The sequence below is a fragment of the Polypterus senegalus genome, chromosome 13 (assembly GCF_016835505.1).
Source record: "Polypterus senegalus isolate Bchr_013 chromosome 13, ASM1683550v1, whole genome shotgun sequence".
NCBI lineage: Eukaryota > Metazoa > Chordata > Cladistia > Polypteriformes > Polypteridae > Polypterus > Polypterus senegalus.
The window spans coordinates 141,589,582-141,602,903 of NC_053166.1; the positions used below are offsets into that span (position 1 = coordinate 141,589,582).

General features: G+C 41.7%; 1 protein-coding gene across 2 annotated transcripts in view; it reads left to right on the forward strand.

The window, feature by feature from the left end:
• Nucleotides 1–6,178: 6,178 nt before the first annotated feature.
• slc29a4 (solute carrier family 29 member 4) overlaps nucleotides 6,179–13,322 on the forward strand; it is a 106,283-nt gene continuing 99,139 nt past the window's right edge. For both annotated transcript variants that reach the window (XM_039774638.1, XM_039774639.1), the window contains exon 1: nucleotides 6,179–6,399. The gene's annotated coding sequence lies outside the window, so the exon portion shown is untranslated. The remainder of the gene's footprint in view (nucleotides 6,400–13,322) is intronic.

The window sequence follows — 13,322 nt, forward strand, 5'->3', positions numbered from 1 at the left end:
TTTAGTTTTGTTAAGTTTGACTTGTTTGTATGCAATGTTACATGCTTTTAATAAATTCAATAAAAAAGTAGTTTATTTTTTTGCCCCCCCCCCATGTAGATAGATAGATAGATAGATAGATAGATAGATAGATAGATAGATAGATAGATAGATGCATTATGGCAACCCATACCTAATGAACCAGGGTTCCAACCTGTATTGAATCATATTCGATTTTAAGATAACATAACGCTACCAAACCCACTTCAGGCCCCCAAGAGCCACAGTCTAACCTTGCAACACTGGATTCAAGGTAGAAAGAGTGCTGGATAAGGCACCAGTCAATCTGATCTTAATACAGCTGCCTCATGGAACCAGAACTGTGGGTTCCATGCCTGGATGCTACCTGTGGGGTATCAACACAACTTTCCCATTTCTTCCTGTGTCTGTGTGAGTTTGGTCTGTGCTACACTGAGATGGTGCTTTATGCAAATGAAAGATGGACCAGAAGTGATTGATGGGCCACATACATAGCACCACTAACCAACAGAGTGAATGGACAACTAAAGAAGGAGTGGTGTCCTGGACAGGAAAATAGAGACGTGATCACATTGTGAAATGTGAAGAGAAGGTTCTGTGTAGCTAAAGGAAGATGCAATACACAATGTTTAGCACAAGCCGTTTTTTGCTGTTGACTACCAGCAATCTTAGAAGCTTTCTGGCGCTCATATTGGTTATCTGTTCTGCTTCATTGACCTCCTGCTGTGAAGTATTGAGCAGAGTGAACCACCCTTACATGAACAACAAGTAGGGTTTCAGATGGGTGGAGGAATCCCATGAAACATTGAGCTCTGTGACGCACCAACACATATACCACATCTTGATAGGTTCACCTGTGGAGTTTCACGATCCATGGGTGCATTACCAAAGAGTAAGAGAGGGAGACGTGGGTGGCAATTCTAAAGGGAACATAGCACAGCTTAGAGGTAACATATTTGATAACCAGCTTCATTTCAGAATACACTTTCTTGTAAAGTTGTGCTTTTCAATGATCATCAACTAAAGAAAAAGCAGGAATTAATCTAATTGCAGGAATATTTAGTCATGGACAATCGTAAAGAAGTAATCAGCTCTGGTGACCTAATAATATTATTTTTGTATTATTTGACTGATGCCTTTATCCAATATTTGAGATACAACATTTCATTTCTTTTCCCAAATGGAGCCTAGGTTGGTGATGTGGATTGGTGTTGGTCACACAGCATCAGTAGCAAGAGTTGATCCAACCAACTAAGGATTTAAAGTCTAAACACTTAGCCACTACACCACACTGCCCACCAACAAGTTTACCGTTTGGTCAAAACCTACAAATATTTTGTACAGAAAAGTGCTTAGCTACACCCGATTAACCACTGGCACTGTGACTGACACCCACTGACTCACAAATATTCCCGGGTGAAGCTGGGTAACATGGCTAGTGCAGTATATTCTCTGTGTTATTTGCTTTTGAAGAGTGTTCCTGTTTCAGTAGGCCTAAGTTATGGAAAACTTTGCTGTTAATAAAGGCTTTCATATAATCTAATAAACTGAGCCATTTCCTTCCCTTGTGACCTGCAGGCTCCGCAGTCCTTTGAGGGGTTCAGTGTCCACCACTATTTTGCAGATACTGTAGGAAGCCAAATTTGAGCACTAAACTTTTTATTTTATTATTTTAATGAGATCTTAATCCCTTGTGCACACTGCACAGGGAGTCTGCTAATTAACTTAAAGCTAATGCATTTCCTTTGGAGATGACTTGAAATAGCAAACATGGTGGCAAAGAGGTTATTTCTGCTGTAGCAAAGCTCCAGGGACTTGAATTCATAATCTGGCCTGAGCTTGTATGCTTTCCCTGTGTTGACATGCTTTTTTGTTCAGCTTCAGGTACTCTTGTGCTCCTCCTATATCCCAAACAACATGCCAGCTGCTTTACTTGCAGCACTGAATGTGCCCATCATAAACGGGTGACATCCTTTCTGAGGTTGGTTCTGATGATATAAAGCAGGCCCAGTGAGAGGTGCATGGAATGTCAAATTGTACAAAGTTTCGTTGTTCGATTTCTTATTTCAGTATATAATATTTTTTTACTATGGGATGTATAGTGCCTAACCATTAACCCTTTTTAGATGTTTTCTATATGACCTGAAACATTTTATCTATGAAACATAAACTTAACAGAAATACATAAAACAGAAAAGTGAAAGGAACATTTTATAGTCATAAATACCATATAAAATATATGGTGTGTTTTATTTTTGGTCCACATAGCATAAACTAAAATTGGTGACCTAATGACACCGCAAATATGTTAGGTGAGGAATTTGGTTCTCCTCTTTAAATCGAGCTGTGGACGAGAAGTTTGGATAAGTTAGGAGGTTAATGAAAGGAGATCAAGGGATGAAATTATGAAACCAGGCTACTATGGAAGGATCAGTCCACAAAATCTGGAAATTTTGTTTGATGACTTGTGGGAGAGATGGAGTATTAGGGGGGAATGGCAAGGCTTGCAGAATGTGGATGTCATTATTGATGTTCATTCCTTTTAGAGGTTAACGTTACGAGATCTATTCCTGGCTTTATTGAGGGCCCTGTCCACAATATGAAAAGGGTATCCTCTATCAATGAAGACATTCCTCATACAAAAGTCAACATCATCCCTGAAGAAGAATTGTGAAAATGGAATACAGTTTATTCGAATGCCAGGTATTTAAGGTGCTGTAGAAAAGGTCACTGTGTGAGTTAGTTGGCTTTTAGGTCTTAAGTCCTGGAATGCTGGTAGAAAAGCTGATATGTAAAAATGGTAGATCTATGGTAGAACAATAAACCTCAGAGACAGATGAAAATTAATAAAATTCTTAATGAATTCCTGTGGCTGGCTTCTTTAGCAAGATGTTGCACCAACACACTTGGCTTTTGTACAGGTCTGGTGCAAAGCCTAGAAGAAAGAAAATACTCTTCTACTTGGCCGAAGGAAGATTTTGGCATAGCTTGGTCCTGATCTAGTAACCACTGCAATACCACTGACCTGGTGAGCCAAGTTGTTATCAAAATAGAAAACATTGAAGTGTAAGAACCAGTTCTGCCAGTCTGATGAGGGCATTCATGGGAGTATGATGAGGTGATGAGACTTCATCATTAAGAATGACTGTGTACAGGGAGACAGAGTCCATGGCAAAGATAAAGATAAAGCTTTGATTTATCCAGTGCAGAGTAGCAGTGGCCAGAGCCTGTCCTAGCAGGAACCAACTCTGAATGGGATGCCAGTCCATGCCAGGGCAGACTCACTCACTCAAAAGGAGACCATTTAGAGTAGCTAATTAACTTATCAAAGAACTTGTTAGTCTGTAGTGAAAGGTTAAACATATGAATCCATTTTGGGGGTGTCCACCATAAAATACACTATATACTTACAGTTTTTCTCGATTGCTAAGACACATTCCTGTAAAGCTGCTCTTCTTTTCCCTAAACTGTGAACACAATACCCAATTTTCAAGCTACGTTCACAAAACCTCTGACTCTTCTTGCAAAACCAAACTTTCACCCCAAAACAGTTCAATCTGTGCTCAAAACTGAACTATGCTGTCAAATCATGCCTCAAGTCAATCTAAATTAAATACTCTACTGAGTAGTCACTCAGCACTACATAGAAAAAAGGAAAACACAATGCTCAGGACATGAAGCGGTAGAAATAAATGTTTATTTAGGCTAAATGCATGTTGCAAAACAAAATACCTGGGCATTTTTAACACTTGTACATAGAAAAAAGAATTTGCAAAAAAACAGAAATTCCTTGCATTTACATGTAGCACTTGTATGTAAAAATAAAGCACAAAAATATACAAATGAAGTACAAAGAAAAGAAGTGCATTACTCCGCCACAGCATCATTTCTCCGTACTGGGTCAGGCCACAGGACTTCATCTACATCACAGGCCACATTTTCTCTGGCCAGGCAACGGGGGAAAAAACCCCTGGCATGCCGTATCCAGGCTTGACATGCCTCCACACCCATGTCACCACAGGCCAGTTCCATGGCTTGCAGGAGATTTACCCTGGTATAAGGTTGGCATTCATATACCTTCCACCGCCATGAGGAGAAGAATTCTTCAATGGGGTTCAGGAAAGGGGAGTACGGTGGAAGGCAAAGATTGATAAAACCTTGGTTCATATTGAACCACTCTCTAACCTGGAGGCCTCTGTGAAAACTCACATTGTCCCAAACAACGACATAGATGGGCTGCTCATCCTGCTGCCCTAACAGAGCATCTCGCATGTGATTGAGGAAAATGAGGAGCTGGTGAGTGTTGTAGGGCCCTAGGTTGGCCTGATGGTGGACAACACCATCACACAGTGTGACATTGCCACCACGCTGCCCAGGGACACCAACAATGGCCCGTTGGCCAATCACACTACGGCCTCTCCTTCTCCTTTTGGTGAGATTAAGCCCAGCTTCATCCATGTAGATGTATTCATGGAGTTTTTCCATTGCATCCAGTTCAAAAACTCTCTGTAGGAATAGATATATATTTTTGTAAGTGATGTAGGCCAACTACAGTAAATCACTACTTACAGTAACCAACATTTATGTGTCTGGATATATACCAACCTGTACATACTGGAATCTTTGCTCTTTGACTCAATCATAGTTGCGTTCAAAGGGCACTCTGTACAGCTGTTGCATGCGCAGTCTGTTGCGCTTGAGGACACGGTCAACAGTAGAGAGGCTGACACTGTCAATACCCTCAAAATGCACATGGTCCTCAATGATCCTCAGCTGAATTTCACGCAGTTTAATGGTGTTGTTCTCACGGACCATGTCGACAATTAGGGTCTCTTGGTGTGGGAGAACATAGATGTCCTACCACCCCATGTGGCAGTCTTTCAATTCTACAAAAAGAGAACATGCACTTACAAAAATACATACATGGAATAGGCCTACAAACAGTCAGACTAACCCTCCATTACAATACTACAGTACACTGGCACAGTGATGTACTGAAACATGTTTACTGTGGTACAGTATATAGTACAGTCATTATACATATGTAATTGTTGTCAACATTTACATACCATAATGTCAAAAAAGGTCTCTTCTCTAAATCTTCGGATTATGGTGGACACAGTGAATCTACTGATGTTTGGTTGTACCCTTAGTCCAGCCTCCTTCATTGTCATACCATGGACAAGAACATGGTCAATCACAGTAGCTCTGATTTCATCAGATATTACTGTTCTTTGTCCTCGCTGACCACCTCGACCACCTTGACCTGCTCGACCTCCTCTCACACGAACTCCTCTTCTTAGATTTCTATCCATTGTAGTGCCTCACAAACCAGTGCTCTGGCTTATATGTACCCTCACATCATTAGCCACAAGTGTGATAAATTTTGAGTTGTTGTGTTCAACCGGTGACAACTGAGCTTTAATTGTGTTTGACTTTTGCCACCTGTGCTCACCATTATGCAACACAGGTGCATCACAATGACAATGTGTTGACAAGATGTGTCTAAACAGGTGAAAAGTGCTTATGGTTTTGCCAAAAGTGTGACTGATTCAATAAGTGGGTTCAGGCAACTGAGAATTTGGTTCAGACAATAGGGTTTAGTGTTTTAGCAATCGAGAAAAACTGTAATAGATTATGAGTACATCACGAAAACTGCGAAATCCTTGTGTGGTGAGAAGGCTGTCATAAACTCTCAGGATATTCGCTAATAATGTGTAATGTAAGTCTGGAAATTTGTTGACTTTTTTCAACCGTTTAATTCACGTTCCGTTGAATTTTAAAGTCACCCTGCACCCTGGTAGTCCGGTATTCTATACCACAATAGATCTGATTTTCTAATTTGATTTCAATCGGACAATGTAGTAGCGCCTTTATAGGATTATGTATAGCGTTTAAAATTGAATTAAAGTAATCCTATGCGACATTTTCCACGAGGGCTAATCTATCTGTTGCTTTTGTGCAGCAGGCGTGGAGAAGGGGAGGAGATTCTCCTGCCAGCGCTACAGCCTCTCGCCGCGGGCAGAACTCCGAGAGAGAGAGCGACAGAGAAAGGGTGAGAGAGAGAGAGAGACAGAGAGAGAAAGAGAGAGCGAGAGTGAGAGAGAGCGAGAAATAGAGAGAGAGAGAGAGAGAGAGAGAGAGAGAGAGAGAGAGAGAGAGAGAGAGAGAGATGAGAGGCGGCAGGAGGCGGCGATCGGCTCTTTTGTGAATTTGCCACCTTGCCCTAGGAGGAGGCGGGGGTACGAAGAATCCGCAGACCTCTATGATAGATGGGGCTCCAGCTCGGGTTGAGAGATGGCCAATTGGATAAACACCACGAGCATTTTTTAAAGGTGACCAGATTATAACAAATCCAAGGATAGAAGACGCCTGTTAAAGGTAAGAGATAACCTGTTGTATGTTTTTCCGAGATAAGCGTGACAGAGAGTCGGCGAAAAAGCGGACTGGGAGATCAAAGGGCGAGATGTACATAGCTGGCAAAATAACAAGATTCATTCTGAGATTTGTTAGCAAGCAAGTGGCGAGCGTCCCGTCTGAATACTCGGAGCGGCTGGGGTTGGGATGGAAAGGCGCACTAAGTGGACAGAAACCTGGAACACGGAACATTTCTGAAAACCAGAGCTATCAGTTTAGATGCGAGTTAGTGCCCGTTTCCCGCATTACTCGATCACTTTCTTCCCTAATCAATACTTCCTGTAATTACATTGAAAACGAAAAAAATATATTAATCGCCCCTTCTGTTACGCAAAATCTTAAACAATAAGGGGACCCCATTGGTAATGAAACACGATTGTGTTGTTAGTTTCTTTGTAAGTTACCGCCTGTGTCCCACGTCACTCGATCACTTCTCAGACAAACCGTGATATTTCGTAGGATTAACTTGAAAGTAAAACAAATGCGATCACACGCTCATCCTGTCCGTAATGTACAAAGACTGAGGAAGGCGGCTGATGCTTGGCGCTACAATGGAGCACTTCGTCCGCACCCTTGAGTTTCTTCTCGTTGCCAGATGTTCTCTCTTGACGATACGCTCTCTTGTTCCAGGAGCAAGACAACGGGGGACACGCCCCCAGTGTCCAGCATCATACATCGAAGCCTGCGCATGACCCGCTGTCCTTGCGGATTGTTGGTTGTTTGCAGCCTTTGAGGTTCTACTGTCTGCATCTCGTGCTGGTACGCACACTTCTACCGTCTGGCTGCATCATGAAGACAGATTAATAAAATCCCACAAACGTTCCATTCCATGCCATACAAATTTCTAAGCCTGCTTAATGGTAAGCAGGGTCACAGGGATCTGGAGCCTGTCCTGGCAAGCAAAGCGCGCAAGGCAGGAGGAAGCCCTGGAAAAGGGCGTCAGTCCATCACAGGGTGCAAGAAGCGAGTTGATGGCCCTTTTCATCACATACTGCTTCTTTTTAAAATGTTTCCCAAACCACCTGTTTTAGACAGTAATCAGCACCCCCAAATGAATTTTTATTACTCATTTCTTCACTGAGCACAGTATCAAGGTGCTTTACAAGTACAGGGCTGAAATACAATCATAGCTGCTTTGCCATATATGTCTGCCCATTTGGTATAACTGACTGCTCACTCGCAGACAGCATCATTTATGAAGATAATTCTGTTTAAGGCAAGTAGGCAGACAGCAGCGGGTATTAATGAAGCTCAGAGGGAGAATGGGCAAGACTGGAGAGTTAGGGCACTGACTGCGGCATGAAAATGGGTACCTGACACACCAACAGCTAGTTGGCTTTACTAGAACCAGAACTCAATGAGATGCATGGCCAATGTGAACTCTGTTACTAATCTAACTACAGGTCTTGGGGTTAGTTGTTTTCACTTCCAGGGATCTGAGTTCAGTTTTCATCTCTGAGTGCAATTTACATGTTTTACCTGTGCACAAGTCAGGTTTTTCCTTATTCCATGTCAGATTGGTAACTGTAAAAGTTGGGTAGGACTGAATGTGGGGATGGACTGGTGCCCAGCCCAGGGTTAGTTCTTGTCCCATAATTGTGTAAAATGACTTCCTATTGCAAAAAAAAAAAAAGGTGCAGAAACCCAGACTGATGAGTGGATGAATGGACAATGGCCATTGCAATTGACCGAGGGGAGGAAAGCAAAGTCCAGCTGAGCAAACCCACAAAAACCAACTGGACTCCAAGCACCTTGTGCAATGAAATAATTAAAAATATTTGGAATAGATAGTCACACTCAAGTGATTTACAGTGCATGCCTTCTTTTCCGATAATCTATTATTATATATGATGTCCACATTCTTATTGTACTAACTTTGATGCATGATTCATTTTTAAATAGCACTGACAAACTTGGGACACAATATACACTTAAACACATCATAGAGTTTAATTAAAATTAAAAAAAAATATATAATGAACCACAAAAAAAAAATATCCATGCAGTATGCACATACATTAAAAGTAAGAGCTCCATGGCCTGTCAAAAAAGATTGATACAACTACAAAAAAGTATTAAAATAATAATAATAATAATAATAATAATAATAATAATAATAATAATTAGGATAAAGCTACACTTTTCTCCACAGTGTTTTGAATTCAAATCCGACGGGGTGTAAATCTCAACTGCAGGCTTTTTTAGCAGCAAAAATGACAAAAGTTTGAAATGCAAATCTGTTTTTGTCAGTTCCTCGCACATTATCCATCCATCTTCCAACCTGCTGAATCTGAACACAGGGTCATGGGGGTCTGCTGGAGCCAATCACAGGAACCAATCCTGGGCCGGGTGCCAACCCACCACAGGACACACACAAACACCAAGCACACACTGGGGCCAATTTAGAATTGCCAATCCACCTAACCTGCATGTCTTTGAATTGTGGGAGGAAACCCACGCAGACACAGGGAGGCCCAGGAAGCGAACCCGGGTCTCCTAACTGCAAGGCAGCAGCGCTACCACTGCACCACTGTGCCACCCTTCTCACATTATCATATTCTTTATTCTCTGTTTTACCAAAGAAAGTCTGTGCAGTGGTGGCTTCATATTGTTCTTTATTAAAACAGAATGTTTTACTCATTGACATTTAATTATAAAGGAATAAGCAGCTCTAGTGACGTACATTGTAATAGTATTATTATTACTTGGCTGACATCTTCATTTAAAGTGTCTTACAACACATGAGATACAATTGGCCATTTGTTCCAACTGGAGCACAGACAGGTGAAGTGACTTGCTCAGGGAGTGTCAGTAGGGGGATTTGAAGTGCAAGTCTTTACCACTACGCCATACTGCCTGCCTTATTCTAACACTATAATAGAACATTGTAACACCTGCTTGATCCAGTTCAGGTTTGTGGACTACAATGGAGCCCATCCCAGCAGCACGAGGTGCAAGGCAGGAAGCTCTACTAGATTGAGTGCTTGTCCATTAATCTATCCAGCATGTCTTTGAGGATGAAGGACAACACCTGCAGTACCTTGGAAGAACATGTAAAATTTAAAAAGATACCAACTGGGTGTAGGATTTGAACCCAGGATCCCAGGAGGAAGTAGTACTAACCACCATACTGTTTTTTTATCATGGCATATTGAACTCGTAATTTGAGTGTCTTAAAGTATAGCTCTTACAGTTATATATACGTATTGTGACAGACAATGCAGATGGGATGGCATCCTGACCGGAATAGATGAAGTTTCCTTACCCAGCTTGGAGTCCTTTATGGATGGACAGCTTTGATGGATGGGCTCCCTGGCCAGGAGGCTTGCTGTTCCCTGTCCAATTTGGGAGGCTGGGATAGCAGACAGACAGAGGGTGACTACCTCGTGATGCCAGTGCTCCCCCAATGCACTTGGTGGCAGTGCCCCCTTGGAATGGCTCTGGTTTGCACTCCCTCAGGGCTGCATGGAAGTCGTAGTTTTGGAGGGCAGTGCTTTTGGGGTCCTTGGGTGCTGCCAGAGAGCATTGTTGGGAGGAGGCTACTCTGCACTACTGAAGTTTCACCTAACCCAGAAGTGGTTCTTGGAGGCCATATTGTGGCACTCCTGGGTGTGGAATGAATAGGGATCGGCTAGACAGTCAGAAGACAAGAGGAGGACAAAGCTTGTTTAGGAGGAGAAAGAGAAAGAAAGAAATTATGCCAATACATAAAGGAAAAAAAGATAATGAAAAAGTGTTTTGAAGCCGGGATTGCTCTTTCTGAGGCTGTGTCTGGGACACTGGGATGCCCTTCACTGGTCACGAGCATCTGGAAAGAGCAAAGCTTCTGTTGTTTGCTTTTGGTTGTGTTACCTTTGAATTCTCACTGATCGTGGCCTTGTGATTTTAAAGTGTTTCTGACACACAAATAACCAGCTTAAAACAGATGGATAGCCTGGTAAAAATAATGGCACTTGTATGGCTCCTTACAGAACTACCGCTTGACAAAGAACCATTTCATTCTGGGATGGGTTCTTTGTATGTGAAAACAGAGAGAGGTTTGTAATATGTGGACAAAACAGAACATTTGAATACAGTAGATGTAATCTGACAGATCAAAAAAACCTGAACTGAGCCTGTGTTGTTATAAACAGGAAGAGTCCTTTGAAAAATCAGGAACCCTTTGCTATTTTAAAAATCTATTATAATCTATTTATGGTTAGTTATGAAGCCTGTTAGAGAGCTAAATAACTCGATTCTTTCTGGAGCCTATATGTGGACCCCAAAATGGTTCCTCTATGACCACTCTGGCACCTTTACTTTTAAAAGTCTACCCACCCCACCCAAGGTGTCCTAACTGAAATCCCACTAATGTTTTATTCTGAATCCTGTCACGGTGCCTGATTCTTTTACGGTTTACAGTTCGTTCATACTTTGGAAATTGGGGTTGCATTACAAAATAGATAGAGCAGCTTAAAGGTTAAGGATTAACTTGCAAACATGCTGCATCTCTGGGACCTCACTTGAGTGTGTGTGTGTGTGTGAGAGAGTGTGACTTCTATGTTTGTTTTCAAATTCTGATTCTAAAATCGTGTACAATGTACTGCATTATTCCAACAGTTGGCTCAGTGATGTTGATCATTACATAAGGTGACGTGGGCTGCATGGTGGCTCCTGATTAATTCAGGGCTCAAGTGTTTGCTGCACTCCATTTGTATGTTCTCCCTGTGCTCATGGAGGTCATTCATTACTCTAATGGCTGCCATCCCAGCCACAGCAGACTTCTGTCGTGATCCTGTTGTGGTCTGTTGCCGCTGAATTCAGTTGTGTGGATTGAAAAATGGATTACATTCCAAATTTACAAAAGCTTTAAATTGATATTTGTCAATTTTCATTTTCCATTAGCACATCTCTTCAAAGTTCTCTCATTGGTTTGTGCAAAGGTGGAATTAATCCAAAGATCTGTTGCTTGTTCAGTGTTAGTTCTCAGTTTTTAATATCGTCTCCCACACGCAGGCCAACCCTCCTCAGTATTTGTTTGTCATAAAACAAAATGAACAGCCATGTTTGTCATTTTGCTCAGTGCTCCTAAAATTGAGCAGTAGAGACGTTAGGAGTATAGCTGGATTGAGGCAGCTGAAAGGATATTTGAGCTGAAATTTTCAGGGTGTTTCAGTATTGGAAATGCAAATGGATGGCGGCCATTAATGAGAGTCAGCAATGCATGTGGAAGAAGTAGAATTAGGGAGACCGGTGGCTGCTTTTGTGTGTATAATGGAGAGGTGACATATTGATACAGCTCCAGACAAGTGTATTTGGCAGCAGAATCTGAAAACTGATCAAAAGAAAAAAAAAGCAACAGTAGCTGCTGGAGTAACAAAGAGGAGGCAGGAGATGCTGGCAGTTCTGGGCAATTCACTAAAAATAAAACTGCATTGTATAAACTGTTAATGTATTGTATGCAATGTCTGCCGTAACTTTCCAGTTAATCATTAGTAGTGGATCACTAAATGAATGTATATAAAGCAGAGAACTATGAATCAAAGGTGTGAATGAATGAAAATGTACAGAAGGGGAAAAATGGCTTATAAATTGCATAAAAAACACTTAAGTGTGGTGTACTGGTTAAGGTACTGGACCTCAATCCCTGAGGTTGTAGGTTCAAATCCTGCTAGTGACATGAAATCACTTGACCTGCCTGTACTCCAGTTTTTCATTCGCTTGAGCTCATCCAGCCATCCTTTTTCTGAGGCTGCTACTCTTATTCAGATGCAGTCAGCCTGGACTACTTCAGGATTGCCACTTTATAAGGTGAAATGACCAGAAGGGGCGGGGCTTGGTCATGATGTCATGGCTGAGTGGGTGTGCCCTCACTGTGCATCTTCTCCAGGCTGTGCAAAAAGGAGAGGATAGCATTAGTGGCATCACCTCCTTGTGCCCCAGTGTGGTAGTGCTGACCCCAGTTGAGCTTGTCAGGGGACCCCAGGTGCGTACACACATGACACAAAATTAAGGATGATTTCTCAGAGTACCAGCCCAGCTTAGGACTCTTTTGCTAATACCTTAAGGCCTGAATCTCTGATGCATTTTAAATGTTTTTTTTATGAGAACTTTCCCTGTGTTTTACATGGTCATTTACATCAAGGAAGAGATGCTGAGCATTATCAGTGGTCTTCCTTAAGCTACCTCAGGGCTGTTTAACTCCTGGAAAATAACTTGAATGAATGATTCATGAGTTTACCTTGATATTTTTGAAATATTTTGATTTGGACAAGTTTGTGACAGACTCCAGTCCTGGAGGGTTGCAGTGGCTGCTGGTTTTCCTTCCTGCCATTTTTCTTCGTCAGGGGCCAGTTTCTGCTGTTAATTGACTTCTATTCCCTTCACTTTAATTGCTGTGTTTTTAAAGACCCCATCCTCTGACTTGATTTTTTTTCCTTAAATGACAGCCAAACAGAAATGAGATGTGAAGTGAGCCAACAGATGACCAGCTAACTCCAATCTATTTCTCTCCAACCAGTTTTGAAATGAAAAGAAGATTTTTATTGTTAATCAAACCTGTTGCTTACCTCCATGGCTTGCTGGTGTTCTTGTTCTGCCACAGCAGACATTTCTAAATTTCTCTAAGAGAACCACCAAAATGTTTTACGACCTGAGCAGATCAACATTACTGAGACCTTCACCTTTCTTTATTTTAAGATATTGTGAGATGGACGCTGGTTAGCTGGTCATGCGTTGGCTGATTTTGTGTCTCATTATCGTTTGACTGCTGATTTCAGAAAAAAGAAACAATGAAGTGGTCTGCATTTTAAATAGCAAGGCAATTACAAATAAGGCAAGAGAAGTTAAATCAGCAGGAGAAGCTGGACACTAATTAAGAAAATGGTAAGAATGTAAGCCTGCAGCCA